Raw genomic sequence first — 14,592 nt, forward strand, 5'->3', positions numbered from 1 at the left:
TATTTCAACCTACTTAGCTCAACCTCCTTAATACACTTATCTTATACTCGCGAAATATAATTACTACATCTTACTCGCTCATTTCGAGGCCACACAGCCGTCTGCACCAAGCGGAGCAACAAAATTTATTACATTGCAATCAACCCTCAGACGTTATTTTATCGCCAAACAGTCTCTAGTTGATGCAAACACTTTGTTATGTCCCACTGCTGGGATAACACTACACCTACTAAATTATGCACTGTTCGGTTTCCTTTGTGGTTTGGGAGTTCGGCTTATTGAAAACTAGCTCTTGTCTGCGACTTTGCGTGGATTTTAGTTACATGGCTTATTATACCTGCAAAGTACCCGATCCCGTGGGATTTCCAGGATAGAAACTATGCTACATTTTTTCTCGAGTTCCAAACTATCTTTGTGCAATATCACATCCCAATTGGTTCAGTGGTTTAGTAGCAGGAGGAAAAGACAGAGTTATTTTCGAATTTATGATATTAGTAAGGGCTAAAAGAGATACATTTTAGGGCTCTAGTTTCCTAATAAACGGGTTAGATAAGAGGTTTTCGATTGGCTAAGAGGTGATAACTGTTATCATTTAGTGGAACTGTTATAGTATTGTAAAGTAGCTTTCCCAGAAATTACAAACCATTACCGAGGTTTAGCATTATCGAACTAAGAAAGATGGATCAGCTACTAATTTACAAAACTTTTGTTCAGTATCAAATTTTTTGCTAATATCAGACTTTAAAATAATTTAAAGTTTCTTAGTTGGACTGCACCTCCAAATATTGGATATATCAAGCTGCACTTAGTACAAAAATCAAAGTATAAGAGCATTATGTTAAGAGCATTACTCAGTATAATCTTGTATGAGATGCACCGCGGCAAGAGCTCGCGACTCTGAGAACCAATTACGTGCCCGGATGAGATACAACTCAGAATAAAACTAGATGAATCTAACGCAGATGTGGGGATGCTGGATGGAGATTAGACTATTGTTATTTATTTGATTACTGAGATAGCGGAGTGGTATAGCTTGATACTTCGCATGCAAGTGGTTGTAGGTTCGAACCTAAGGCGACATAGCAATGATGTTTCGAAGTTTTATGGGTGTTAGAAATATTCATCACTTATTCCAACGTTATCATAAAAAAAAACATTATTATTTATAATACATACAGGCGTAGATAATTTACATTTTATTTAGTGTAAGTAATTAAATAGACAATTAAACACTAAAGAGAGTATGTGAGCATGAAATTGTAATAACTTAGTGTTTAGCAAATCTCACTAATATGCCTAACAACCACAATAAACTAGAAACTAATAAACCAAATACTTTAATAAAGTAACCTTTTCCAGAGATTGCCTAACCCAAGCAGCCGTCCTGAAAAAACCCCAAAAACAATTTACAAGCTCAAACAAGTTTCATACTAAACTTGTTCTTTATAAATCTGGATCAGAATTTCTCGTTTACCACACAAATTGTTAATCCTATTCAATATATTTCGTAACTTTTCTACAGATTAACAAACTCTTTGCCGTCTTTTTTGAAGTTCATATAAAATTTTCTGATAAATTTCCATATTGAGTTCCGAGTTTTTGGGATTTTTTTCCTGCTTTATGTAGAAGATGTTAATACTGTAAGGCGGGTATACATAAGAAACCTGAAGAAACGTTTAAATATGACCTGTTTTAAGAGCTACATAACAGTTATATTGAATATTACAAGTGGGTAACCTTGTGTCGAACCTAAAAATCATGTCAATTTTTGGCAGAATCTACTAACTAGTACTGTAATTATTTGCTATTCCTTGCTTGCATTGACCCCATGTTGGGCGCCAATGTATATTTTGGTAGTTCGGAAGTAAAAGAAAATGATATAGATTAAGATTAATTGTTATATTATCTTTTGGGTATTTGAGCTTCCGCACAAAATATTATAAGCAAAATTTTAAGAGTCTTCCCATATTTCATCCATATATTTTATTATCAAAACTTAAATTTACAGTAAAAAACCTCTGATGTATATCCTCTTTTTTCCATTTACAGCCCAAAGTTGTAAAAAGATTATAAAACACTGAACTTAGATGATCTATAAAGTTAAATATAAACAAGGTTTTTAAAACAAAAGTTTAAATTATGAGCCAAAGAATGGAGAAATGAGGAAATTCAAATTGAAAGCGTACTTTGATGTTAAAAGCATTTTTTCACTTTATGCCTGCAGCAACACGGGTTCAAAAATCAAAGAAATAATTTTTGATGAACAATATTGCGCTTCGAGGAATGCCCCGGTCAACGAAGCCTTTTATTCGAATAAGAGTTTTTATAAGCAGTAATTTTGTCAATCTAAAAGTCATTGTTTCGTTTAGCTTTCTTGAATTTTTTAAATGAAGATGCCTAAGTAAAGTTAAGGTATATTTTGGTGCACTTATTTCTAATTCAATGCCAACACCAGGAGCTATCTGTTACCAAAATACTAATTTTCCCTGCAATTCTCAATGGTATGTAAAACTTTAATATTATTATTTGTATTATCATCACCTCTAAGAAATGTTGTCTGCGTATTGTTTTTTGCCCTGCGGACTTTCGGGCAGATTTCAACCAAATGTAATGCAGAAAATAGAATATCAAGAACAAACTAATATTAAAAAGTAAGATTTTTACTCTATCACCTAAATAAACACATAAGACTTTTTACCTCGGTAAATGTATTCACGTGGACGACATCGTAGGCTACTACTAAAAAATACAAAATAATAAATACAATTGCTACTCAAAAATATAATAGATACAAAAGATCTGAAAGACCTAAAATTTAATTCAGTAAAAGTGCTATCTTAATGAAATCTTCGTAACTCATCCAGATAGAGGCTATCTCGGTCATCTGTCGATCTCACCCGTCGTCGTTTCGACTTCAGTTTGTTTTTATTTTGTTCAGCCTTGCTTTGTGGCATTTTACATTAATTAATTAATATATGCTGACAAAGGACTTGGGTACAAAGGAGGACATTTTATGGATTCCCTTTCTACGATTATACTCTGGAGATAAGAGGGAAACGGATAAGGGTTATAACACACACGATTACATTGGCATCCAAGACACTCAGCATCGCGGACATTTTAGAAGTACTTTTGGAACTTCGATGGTCGTCAAAATGTTGAAGACCATTTTGAATATATGCATACATAGGTACATCTAATTTTGTTTAATTGAGATATAATAATAATAATTGTTACTGGCTTTAACGGCAAACAAAAACTTTGTGATGAACCCTTACAAGCCTAAAAGATCTTTAGCACTATGTTTCAGTATGCAAAGTCTGAACAAATCCCTGATTGCTGGAAGAGACTTGGCACGCAATAGAACAGTTATATTTTAATCCTACTTATAATATAAATGCAAAAGTTTGTTAGTATGCAAGTATGTATGTTTGTTACTCTTTAAAAAAAGAACGTGACGAATTTTAATGAAATCTGATACATAGATAGTTTATAACCATCTCTTCACGCGGGCAAAGTCGCGGTCGAAAGGTAGTATTATTCAATGTGTTCTACCCCTAAATGCAGTTCTAAGCTTGATTAACGTTCTAGATTCTCATTGGTTGGAAACTTCCACGTATTTCATTACACGGCAAAGATCCAGTGCGTTTCTTTTACATTCATCAAAGGATTCTGCGAACTGGCTGCTATCAAACGGAGATGAGTTTTACAGCTCCTATTTTAAATGGATGTACTATTGTAAGAGATACTTATTTCTCGAAAGTCTAGAAATAGATTTTATACTGAAATCTGTTATGTGTATTTAAATAAAAATTACCTACTTTCAGACATTACAGTTTTATAAGGTCATACTTATAATGTTATTGAAATCTTCATACATTTCTGCTTGCAGACGCAAACGGCGGAAACATAACAGTAACTTCTTTTGGTATGAAATTTGTTTAAAAAAGTGATAATACATATTTCTTTTAACCGTTACCGTCCCACTGCTGGACAAGGGTCTCCACCCAAACGAGGGAGAGGTTACTATAAGATTGAACATTTAAAAGTATTATAACAATATTACATTATATTACGTTACATTATCCATACTAATATTATAAATGCGAAAGCAACTCTGTATGTCTGTCTGTCTGCTACTCAATCACGCCAAAACTACTGAACCAATTTGCATGAAATTTGGTACGGAGATATTTTAATACCCGAGAAAGGACAAAGGCTATATATCATCACGCTACGACCAAAAGGAGCAGAGTACCAGTAAAAAATGTTACAAAAACGGGGAAAAATTTCACCCATTCTCCCTTATTGGACGCAAGCGAAGTTGGGCGGGTCAGCTAATAAATAATACGTATACAAGTCCCGGGTGTTTAAAATCGTTAATTTAAAAGTGTTTTAGCCATAAACCCTGTAAAAATCATCCCATATAACTGTTTAAACACAAAGCCTCCGTGACTTCCACGAAACTGAAACTTCATACTTAAACTTACCTAGTATGTAAACTACAAAGTTTAGGGACATATTGACAAATTGTACTTGTAACTAAACTGACAGTTAGACCGCAAACTTAACCAGCACTTCATACACTTAACTTACTTGTTAGTTATTATTTAACTAATGGATAGCGGTTTTGCTCAATCATTTTGATTGTGAAGGGTTCACTGAAAGGACAAATAGAGTTAGTTAATGTGGTGGTAGTACTACTACTAGGGATTTAGGGGTCGTGGGTTCGATTATCATATCAAAAATTTGCTTGATTGAACTATAAGTACATATTTATCTGCCAAAAAAAATTATGACTGTGTTTAAATACTTTACAAAATTTGCACAGTATTATTATGTTTTTTTTTATATTTTAGAGGCAGGCAAGAGTGCCCTCATTTAGTATGAGTAATTTTCATTTAACATTAAGATACCTTAAAGTATATTTCCCAGATGTTTATTTATTTCAATCAAACTAACTTAATCAAACCTCCGGGCCCGAAAATCTAACCTAGGACCACGTTCAGTAGTATCACCTCTTAAGACAGCTGAATCAATAAAATAAAATCAAATCTTTTCTAAAATATAATTTTCAGACCATAAACTGACATCAAAATACAACTAACACCTACATTCTAAATCCGTCAGAATTAAAATATCAAACACAATCCAAACCCACTCTTAACCACTTTACAATAAGGTTTAAAATAGCTCGAACAAGTTTAAAAGCTGACATGAGATGCAACCGAGTCCCGTTTCTATTGTTAGGTCAGATTTAATACCTAGACTTATGTAGGCTATCTATGCTATCCAGGCTTCATCTTGATAGCCTGTAACTGATATCTGTTATTGACGTTTGGATGTTGTAATATTATACGTTGAAGCTATGCTTTTTGAAGGCTTCGGACGTTTCTAGGACTGAATTTCAGTGTTTGTTTATTAACTTTTATGTAAGTACTAGAAGATTGGCCAACTTTGTTCGGGTATCTTACAATTTTATTAATTACTAGCTGAACCGCGCAACTTCGCTTGCGTCACATTAGTGAATGACCGAAATTTTTCCCCGTTTTTTGTAACATTTTTAACTGGAACTCTGCTCCTATTGGTTGTAGCGTGATAATATATAGCCTATAGCCTTCCTCGATAAATGGGCTATCTAACAGTGAAAGATTTTTTCCAGTACCAGTAGTTCCTGAGATTAGCGCGTTCAAACAAACAAACAAACACTTCAGCTTTATAATATTAGTATAGATATCTCATTACCGTCGACATCATACAAACTATGTCCCGGCAGTTACGAACATGTTAAGAAAAAACTATCCAGTTTGGTTTAGTTGTCCAAATCATTCACGTAAATACATTTTAGTGATTCTGTTTTATTTAAATATATATTCGGTTTTCTATACTCGGGGAATTTTCTTTGTAATCTATACCTTTCTCTAAGGAAAGTTCGTGAAAGTTATTTAGTAGTTAGAAGGTAAAGTTTGGAATTATCACTAAAGTTTTTAACTTTACATTGAAGAAATAGGAGAAATTACATTTTCATATTATAGTAACATTCTATGAAATAAAAAATATTACACGCGGGCGGTGGCGCGTAAAGAAGTTAGTTTTTTTATAAAATAATTATCCAATAATACCAACATCCCTGTCAAAGTTAGCCATATTTGTTTAATATTATATTATATAGAACAGTTTCACACAAAATGGTATTATTTACTCGCGATATTCTCCGGAGATTACGGAAACTTTCTCACACCTACTTTTTGCCGTTTATTAAACGTTAGAGTAAAGTGCACCTAATTTGTAAGACATTAAGGTTGAATTTTCTGTGTGTGTTGGTAAGAGTAGATCATTAGTTCTATTTAGATAGACAGGGAAAGACAGATGTCTTTTTTATAGAAATGAAATATTATCTTTTACAATTGATGGCTGATTTTGCTACATTTAGAGATCAAGATTTTATATTTATACTAGCTGGCCGGGGAAATGTTGTTTTGATGAAAGTGAAAGTACTAAAATTTGAGATAATAAATTAGCTCGCTGGGAAAAATCGTAAAAATCTTAAAAAAAAAATTAAGATTCTTTATCGCCTTTGATATTTAAATACTTTAGACCTATATTTAGATCTAACATATGATACATACAGCTAGACACAATACAGGCAAAGTAGTATCAAAGACAGATACGTTTCACTATTTACATATTTGTCCCATGGAATATAGGATGAGCCTCTCGTCAAAACAATTATACAAAGAAAAACTGTTTCATAGTAATTCGACCATGAACGAAAATTAAAAAAATTATAACTTCCTTTTTCTGTTAGTATATATATATATCAGCTTAGCCTTTATTCCAAGCTATGTTGGAGTCGGCTTCCAGTCTCACCGGATGCAGCTGAATACCAGTGTTTTACATGGAGCGACTGCCTATCTGACCTCCGCAACCCAGTTACCTGGGATAACACGATACCCTTTGGTAAGACTGGTTGTCAGACTTTCAAGCTTCTGACTACTGTTAACGACTGTCAAAGATCTTCAAAAATGACAGCCGGGACCCACAATTTAACGTGCCTTCCGAAACACGGAGGAACTCGATATGTATAAGATTGTCACCCATCCACAAACCAACCTCAGCAAGCATGGCTTAACCTCAGAGATCAATCCGCGCGGCTGTTGTTAACTAAGCCACGAGCTCCTCTTTCCTTTTTCTGTTAGTATGATATAATTATAAAATTACCAAATTTCTTACTGTTATTTAAATTGCAGCTTATAATATTGTAAGCGCACTTAAATCAGTACAATTGTTCAAGGTTTGAACGTGAAGAAGCGAAGTGAAACGTTGTTACGTGACACAAATTGGTCGGCGGCGTGACAGCCGTCTTGTCACGTTACACTGGATGTGCAATCTCTTACATTTTACTGTTGTTTGTTAGCAATGGAGTTTTTTATTTCAAAAATGTGTAAATCACATTTTTCGGGCTACCTCGATTAGTATCTGCTTTGCGGTACCAAATTATTTATTTAAATAGTGCTTGAATCGGCTTTATACTAACTAATTGTTGCATTAAACTTTTCACAATTACACCAATTTTTTTTTTAAAACGATTATAATATTTATACACTATCATTATGTCAAGAATACAAAGTAAATAGGCCGGTGTGTCAAACAGTCAAATACATACATAGGTTCTAGCCTAAGATTTGTGATTTTTGGACACATAATTAATTTATTTATAAATATTGACAATTACTTCAAATTAAGTAGTATGAATTTGTCTTGTAGATGTGAACATCTTAAGGTGATACTTAATATTGAAGTATGTAAAGGAACGTTGCTGCGTGACCCAAATTTGTCGGCCATGCTATACCTTAAAGTAAAATTACGATTATATAAGTATCCTACACTAAGTTATTTGTGGGAAGCTACTCTGAACTGCAAGACTATTTTCGTCAAACTCCCACTCCTGTACAAGTAAGTCGCTCTGGCTCAGACCACAATGCGCTTAAGACTGTCATGTTCAGTTCCCGGTAGAGCCACAGTATCTGCTCTTACACTCAGTAGTTCAGTTAGTTCACTCAGTTTAGTAACGTTTGAACTTTGTGATGCTGTGAATGTAATCCTTTTAGTGTTTGTTAGTATTGAAGTGTATTTTGAGATAGCGTGCAGTTTTGAGTTAAAGTATACGATTATTATATTGTAGTACTATGATAAATTATCTTGACACAAATAATTGCATATGATTGGGTATTTTTTTTGTAATTTAATAAAGATATAAAGATTTTTTCGTGTCAATAGCAGGTGACATTTTATAAATTTAATATATTGCCTAATTTAAAATACCTAAGATCGACTTTAATGTACATATCTGAAGCACGGTAGGAATTTTACGTGGCCACATGTCTACAGTCTTAAGTAATTATTGTAATCTAAACCCAACTATAAAGCAAAATTATGTATTATAATTGTAAATACCTTTCACACAGAAAACACCATTTAATAATCAATAAATAATTAAGTACACTTTATTAAAAAAATACTACATCCCCCAAATTTCGTAAATCCCCGCTGTCAATATTGTTAATGCATCAACAACAACAACTGATCCCCTGAAACGAGATGAGCCGTAAAGGTCGATCCTGATTAAACCTGTAGCTGACACACAAATTGTACACACGGAATCTTTGATTACCTGCCCGCTGTGATGATACACGCTCGGTGACTGTAGGGCGTACATCTAATAGTAAGTTAAATAGGACAGGTCGAGATAAATTAGATTTATTTAACGTGCGATTGGATAAAATTTATAATTTATGCAATAGTTAAGTATTTCTATATTAAATCATGCTATGCGTTTTCTTATGGTTTACTAGCCTATGCCCTTACCTGTGCTTGCGAAAATACCCCTGCTATTTTCTAGGTAAGTATGATCTGTCATCCTGATCCTGATAATTTCAATCCAACGGTTCACTTTTTATCGCGTGAATATAGTTCACACATTTACATTTGTTTTTTATTTGTCTAAACACTGAAAAGTTTATAACTAAGCTTTTTGCTATTCCCGTTCTTTTAAAAAACTGTAGATAAGTACCTAGTTAGTTTTATAATAAAAAAGATGATAAATAGTTGATGAGAATGATTTTCAACATATAAATGAATTTTCCAAATATCGTAGATTTCTGTTCATTGAGCAATGTGGTACGCGATAAATAGCACTAAATTATTTTCTATTACTTAAAGCTTAACAATTTATTATAAGAGTTATTTCTTCTAGTCAACATTCTAAACAAAATACTTACTACAACTTCAACCAAAATCACAAAAACAAATCTTTTCCTATTCAAAATCATCAACAAATATCTATCCCGAAATTCGTTGGTTACATTAAGGCACCCCTACCTAAGGGCCACTTGTAAATTGTGGGTATATTTGCGGTAAAATTATATGTTAGCTATGATTTTATAATTTGTGGGTCGAGTATCTTGATGTGATTCCAAGGGAATGAGTTTATGAGTTTTACAATTTCATTTTGGGCATGTTTTACGAGTTTGGAATGTCTCGGTGCGTTGCTTACTTTAAGATTTTAGATAAATTTTGAAGACTACTGGACAGCGTCTTCTAGTTTTATAGTCCACTATCTTGCCCGTGCTTCCTCGGTGATGAAAGATTAAGATCAAAATAGAAAGGAAGCTATTTTTTATTCCAAATTCTAAGCTTCCTTGTTTGCCAATGATAAATGTATCACCACATTAATGAAAATTATCCCTTAAAACATATATTACTACACAAATCAGTATCTTTACACAAGCGTTTCATATTATTTTTTCGTAGTTGTATTGTTGATGCTTATTCAAACACAATGAAACTACATTATGAACATCGTTTCAGCAATCTCAAAAAAGAAAATGTTATGTTGCCTAAAAGCAAGCTTGCTACCCCAAATGTCGACCTCAAAATCCACCTTTAAAATAACTCAAGTAAAATTCAAAAGCGTTATAAAATGTGTAATAAAACATAATAAAATATTATGTTCTCATAAATTCATTACATGAACTACCTACCGTTAATGAGACGTACAGTTAGCACAAAATTTAACGTGAATTGCTTTGCATAATAAAGCTGTACAGTTGCGGACATGTTTCTTTCATATCTGAAACGTGTGTGGCGTGCGTACTGATAACTACTGCATGTTTGATTTCAAAAATTTCAATGGCTATGTTAATAACCACCAAGCAGAATAATTCCATAAGCTTCAAACTATTGCATTCATGAAATTGGAAATTAACTTATATATTACCTAACCTGCAAATTTTAGTTTTCTTAAGTTTTTACACCTGAAACGCAATTCTCAACAGTCAAATCAACAGTGGATTATCGAGAATTTGACATTTAAAATGTACTGTAAAAATAGTTCCGTCACCGCCCGTTAGAGGCGCTGATTCGATTTTCATTAATTTTTCGATGGCTAGTAGGTTCTGCTGTGCCTATTCTGTCAAGTATTGCACAGGATTAGTCCCAATAACAATGAATGAAGTTTTAGACGTGAAGAACTGGATATCACATGTCAATGTGATGTGTGTGAATGTGCGACTGCCAGAGTTGTCATAGCGAAACGCTAGATGTCGCTCTTGCAAGTTTCAGAGTCGCGTTTTACGTCGCGAGTCATGTCGCTCTATCATGTTCAATGACGGACGCTAAGCCCTGTCGAAGCCGCAGTTTTTAACAAAACTTGGTTGTCTAACGGCATCGTACTTTCGATTTCGTTATAAATATGAAATGAAAAAAAATGAATATGAAAAATATGTAGGTAAAATAAAATTATTTATTAATAAAATAATTGTCGACTACTTCGCGACTACTAATAAAAATGTTAAAATCACTAACAAAGATTGCTGGAAATCGGAAATATCTCTGTAGAATTAAAGACTATATCTACTTTTTAAAACCAGTCATAGAAAGCTGAAATCTAACCTACACATAAATATAAAAGTTATATTAGTATATATAACTTTTATATTATATAATCTAGTGATTCTTTTTAAGAATTTTATAAACATCAAAACGTCCATGACTGTACGTTAAATTATGCATTTGTATCTGATTTGCTCCCACGGAATTTGAATTTGTATTCATACATACATACAAATTGAATACATCACCGTCTTAGTGGAATGTTTCAATGAATTCTGAATGTTATTCGCAATTTCAGGTGGAACCTCGTCGTATAACAATGGGCCTGTCTAGATTAGGGTTAGAGGTACAATTTAAGTCAATATTGGGTCTTACGCTTTAGAGATTTCATTGTCATGTATTAAGGTTTATGTAGAAAGATTTTGATGAATTCATCTATACTAATCTATACTAATATTAATATTATAAAGCTGAAGAGTTTGTTTGTTTGAACGCGCTAATCTCGGGAACTACTGGTACGATTTGAAAAATTCTTTCAGTGTTAGATAGTTCATTTATCGAGGAAGGTTATATAGGCTATATATCATCACGCTACTACCAATAGGAGCAGAGTACCAGGGAAAAATGTTACAAAAACGGGGAAAATTTTGACCCATTCTCTCTTATGTGACGCAAGCGAAGTTGCGCGGGTCGGCTAGTTTATTATATAGTACCTAATCTTTATGAAACTATAGTGAAACGAGAATCAACAATTTCACAGATTCGGACCCGATTAATCGATATGTCAAATACTAATCGATTTAACTTATCACTCAATTTTTTTTGCAAGTTTATAATCGCTTGTTATAAGCCCTAGTTATAGCAAGTTTATAAGCCCTAATAATTTGGAAATGAAGAATATACATATTCATTTTGTCAAGTAAGTTTATTACTTATTATTATTACAAGAAATGGAACCTACAATCATTTGAAAAATAAATGAACACACTGAGGGATATTAGTAACGACCTACATGTTGAGTCCATTATAAAGAAGATTCTCTCCAAAATTGTTTATCAAAATTAAACTCGACTTTGCGATCGTCACCATAGCACCCTACCATGTCCCTACCTGTTAAAAACACAAATATCTTAATAACTCACATATTTTATTCCAAAGCACCCCATTAGCTACATGCTGACGCTACACTCCCTCATTACATGCGGCCGAGGTAACTGAGCTAACACATTAACGTTTTTACTGCTCGCTCGTACTTAACGCCCAAACCAATCGTGTAAGTAATGGCTTCAACACTTACTCGTATTTTTAATTTTATGTTTAAGACTTAAATAAAATAAATTAACCCATTATGTCCCACTGCTAGGCAAGGGTTGAGTCCACTACGCTGGCTAATTGCGGGTTGGGGACTTTGCATACCTTCAAGAACTGTTCTAAAGAACTCTCAGGCAGGCAAGGTTGCATCACGATGTTTTCCTTAACCGTTGAAACAAGTGATGATTATTTTTAATTGAGGCGCCCATAGCCAGTTGCGCTCACCGGTCGGTAAAGCAACTGTCGGTTAAGCAACCCTTGGCGCGGTCATTCCATAGATGGGTGACCGCATAGTGGTATTTGAGCTGGGCGTCTCCGTGCTTCGGAGGGCACGTAAAAAGTCGGTCCCGGTTGTTATCAATTAAGGTGTATCACATTGGAATAAATTGTAAATATCAAAACGTGATACGTCAATATGGTAATTAATTGTAATTGTGGTTATTGGCGATATTCTTTATATACGTACATCAAGTTTAATGAAGAAATAAACGAAGCATTTAATTAAAAGGACTAGCTTTCTATTTAGATTTATCACTTTAATCAATTACGTGCAGGGTTAGTGAAGAAAGTACTCACAGTTTTGTACAGGAAGCAGAAGAAAGCAGAAGAGATACACACAGGCACAGAAGAGAAGATAGAAGCACAATAATTCACAAGACACAGAGAAGCACAGAGAATTAAGCACGGAAAACACACAACAAATACACTTTAGTTATTTATTAATTTAAATTTATTATTTTTGAAAGCGAGGGTAGTTGAACAAAGCGGTGCGCGCAACAAGCGTGCGCTTCGCGTCGAACAGCAAGATCGACTGAGGTTTCTTAAAGGTTGATGCTCGCGCGCATCCTTTGGTCCTATCCGACGCAACAATAGCGATATAATTGGAAAGAAAATCGCACTATAGGTCGATTGTCTATGTCTATACCAAAAATTATAATTTTTAATGATTATATTATTTATCGTGTAAATAATACGCTGCTTAAATCAATATTAAGGAGCTCGTAACTCATGAACAACAGCCGCGTTGATCGATCTTTGAGGTTAAGCTACGCTTGTCGGGGTTAATCTGTGGATGAGTGACTATTTTTTTAATATGATTAATATGCCGGGACAAGGTTTGTATTCGATCGATGTCATCAAAATTCCTACGAAAATTGAATTAAAACGGCAGATTAAAATAGGTTATGAAACAAATATTTTATATAATTACTCTCTTACGAGCGGAGCCGCACGGGTCCAATGGTATTTCGTGAAAAGCCTGTGTAAAATACTAATTTTAAAGCACATTACTGTCAAATATAATAACTATCCAAAACTACAAGATAAACGTGTGTCTCGCTCATTAGAAAACATCATATAAGTCTGGTACAATTACGACATTTTTTGCTAAAACCCAGGTAATATGAACACAGGGCACGTATGTGTGTAACTAAAGTCACAAAGTTACCTTAGTATAGTACACATGATATTACAAACGTGATAATATTCTTTATTAAAATATTTTAATTAGTGGTTAACTTGGTTATTGTACTATAGTTTAGGAGTTATAGTGTGTGGCCGCTGATCAAGAGGTTTCAGGTTTGGTTTCCGAGTCGAGCATAGTTCTATTGGGTTAATTAACTTCTATTGGAATAGTTGTAATACGTGTCCGATAGGTATTTATTAGCAGGTTTGCTTCTCATCACATGAGACGGGGTATATAAACGCCTGATTAAGTTTTTTGGGTATACCTCTGCACAGCTAGCACACAAAGTAGAAAGAGCTAAAAACAACTGTCTATTGATCCCAAAAATAATAATTTGGTATGAAAATAAAACTTATTACGACAACCCAATACAAGCAGCTTTTATACCTCTTTAACCGCTGCGCCAACGCTACCAACAAATTAAACAATCTTCCCAAAATCAACTAAAACTCCACAAAGCGAAACGCCTACAAAAACTGTAAGTTACTAACTAAACAGATAATTATAATCAGCCACAAACTTTCTGCGACGTTGCTTAACAAGGCCGAACTCCCTAATAGTGATTTAAGCAGCGTATTATTTACTCGATAAATAATCATTAAAAGTTACAAACTTTTTGGTATAGACATAGACAGCCGACCAAAGGAGCGAATTTCAACCACTATTGGCTCACCGCGTAGGAAGCATAGCAGTCTGTTGACTAATTTTGTATGAAAAACCTAATGAAACGCCTATAGCGTGGTGCGTAAAATTTTATGTTTTAAGTAAATTTTGTATGTCAAACGCTAGATACTGTATAGTGCATGATAGGAGCCTCCCCGCGGCGCACCCTGAAAGCAGCTAGGTTCAGTAACGCAGAATCTAGGCTGACTAATCCTTTCACCACAATGATACACAAACACTAGGCAAAACATCCAGCCTCT

General features: G+C 33.9%; 1 protein-coding gene across 2 annotated transcripts in view; it reads right to left on the reverse strand.

Annotated features, from left to right (window-relative positions):
• The window catches only part of LOC142983556 (uncharacterized), a 151,737-nt gene extending 138,739 nt beyond the window's left edge, over nt 1–12,998 (reverse strand). For both annotated transcript variants that reach the window (XM_076130497.1, XM_076130496.1), the window contains exon 1: nt 12,781–12,998. The gene's annotated coding sequence lies outside the window, so the exon portion shown is untranslated. The remainder of the gene's footprint in view (nt 1–12,780) is intronic.
• Nucleotides 12,999–14,592: the final 1,594 nt, after the last annotated feature.

Source organism: Anticarsia gemmatalis, chromosome 24, assembly GCF_050436995.1.
Source record: "Anticarsia gemmatalis isolate Benzon Research Colony breed Stoneville strain chromosome 24, ilAntGemm2 primary, whole genome shotgun sequence".
Lineage (NCBI taxonomy): Eukaryota > Metazoa > Arthropoda > Insecta > Lepidoptera > Erebidae > Anticarsia > Anticarsia gemmatalis.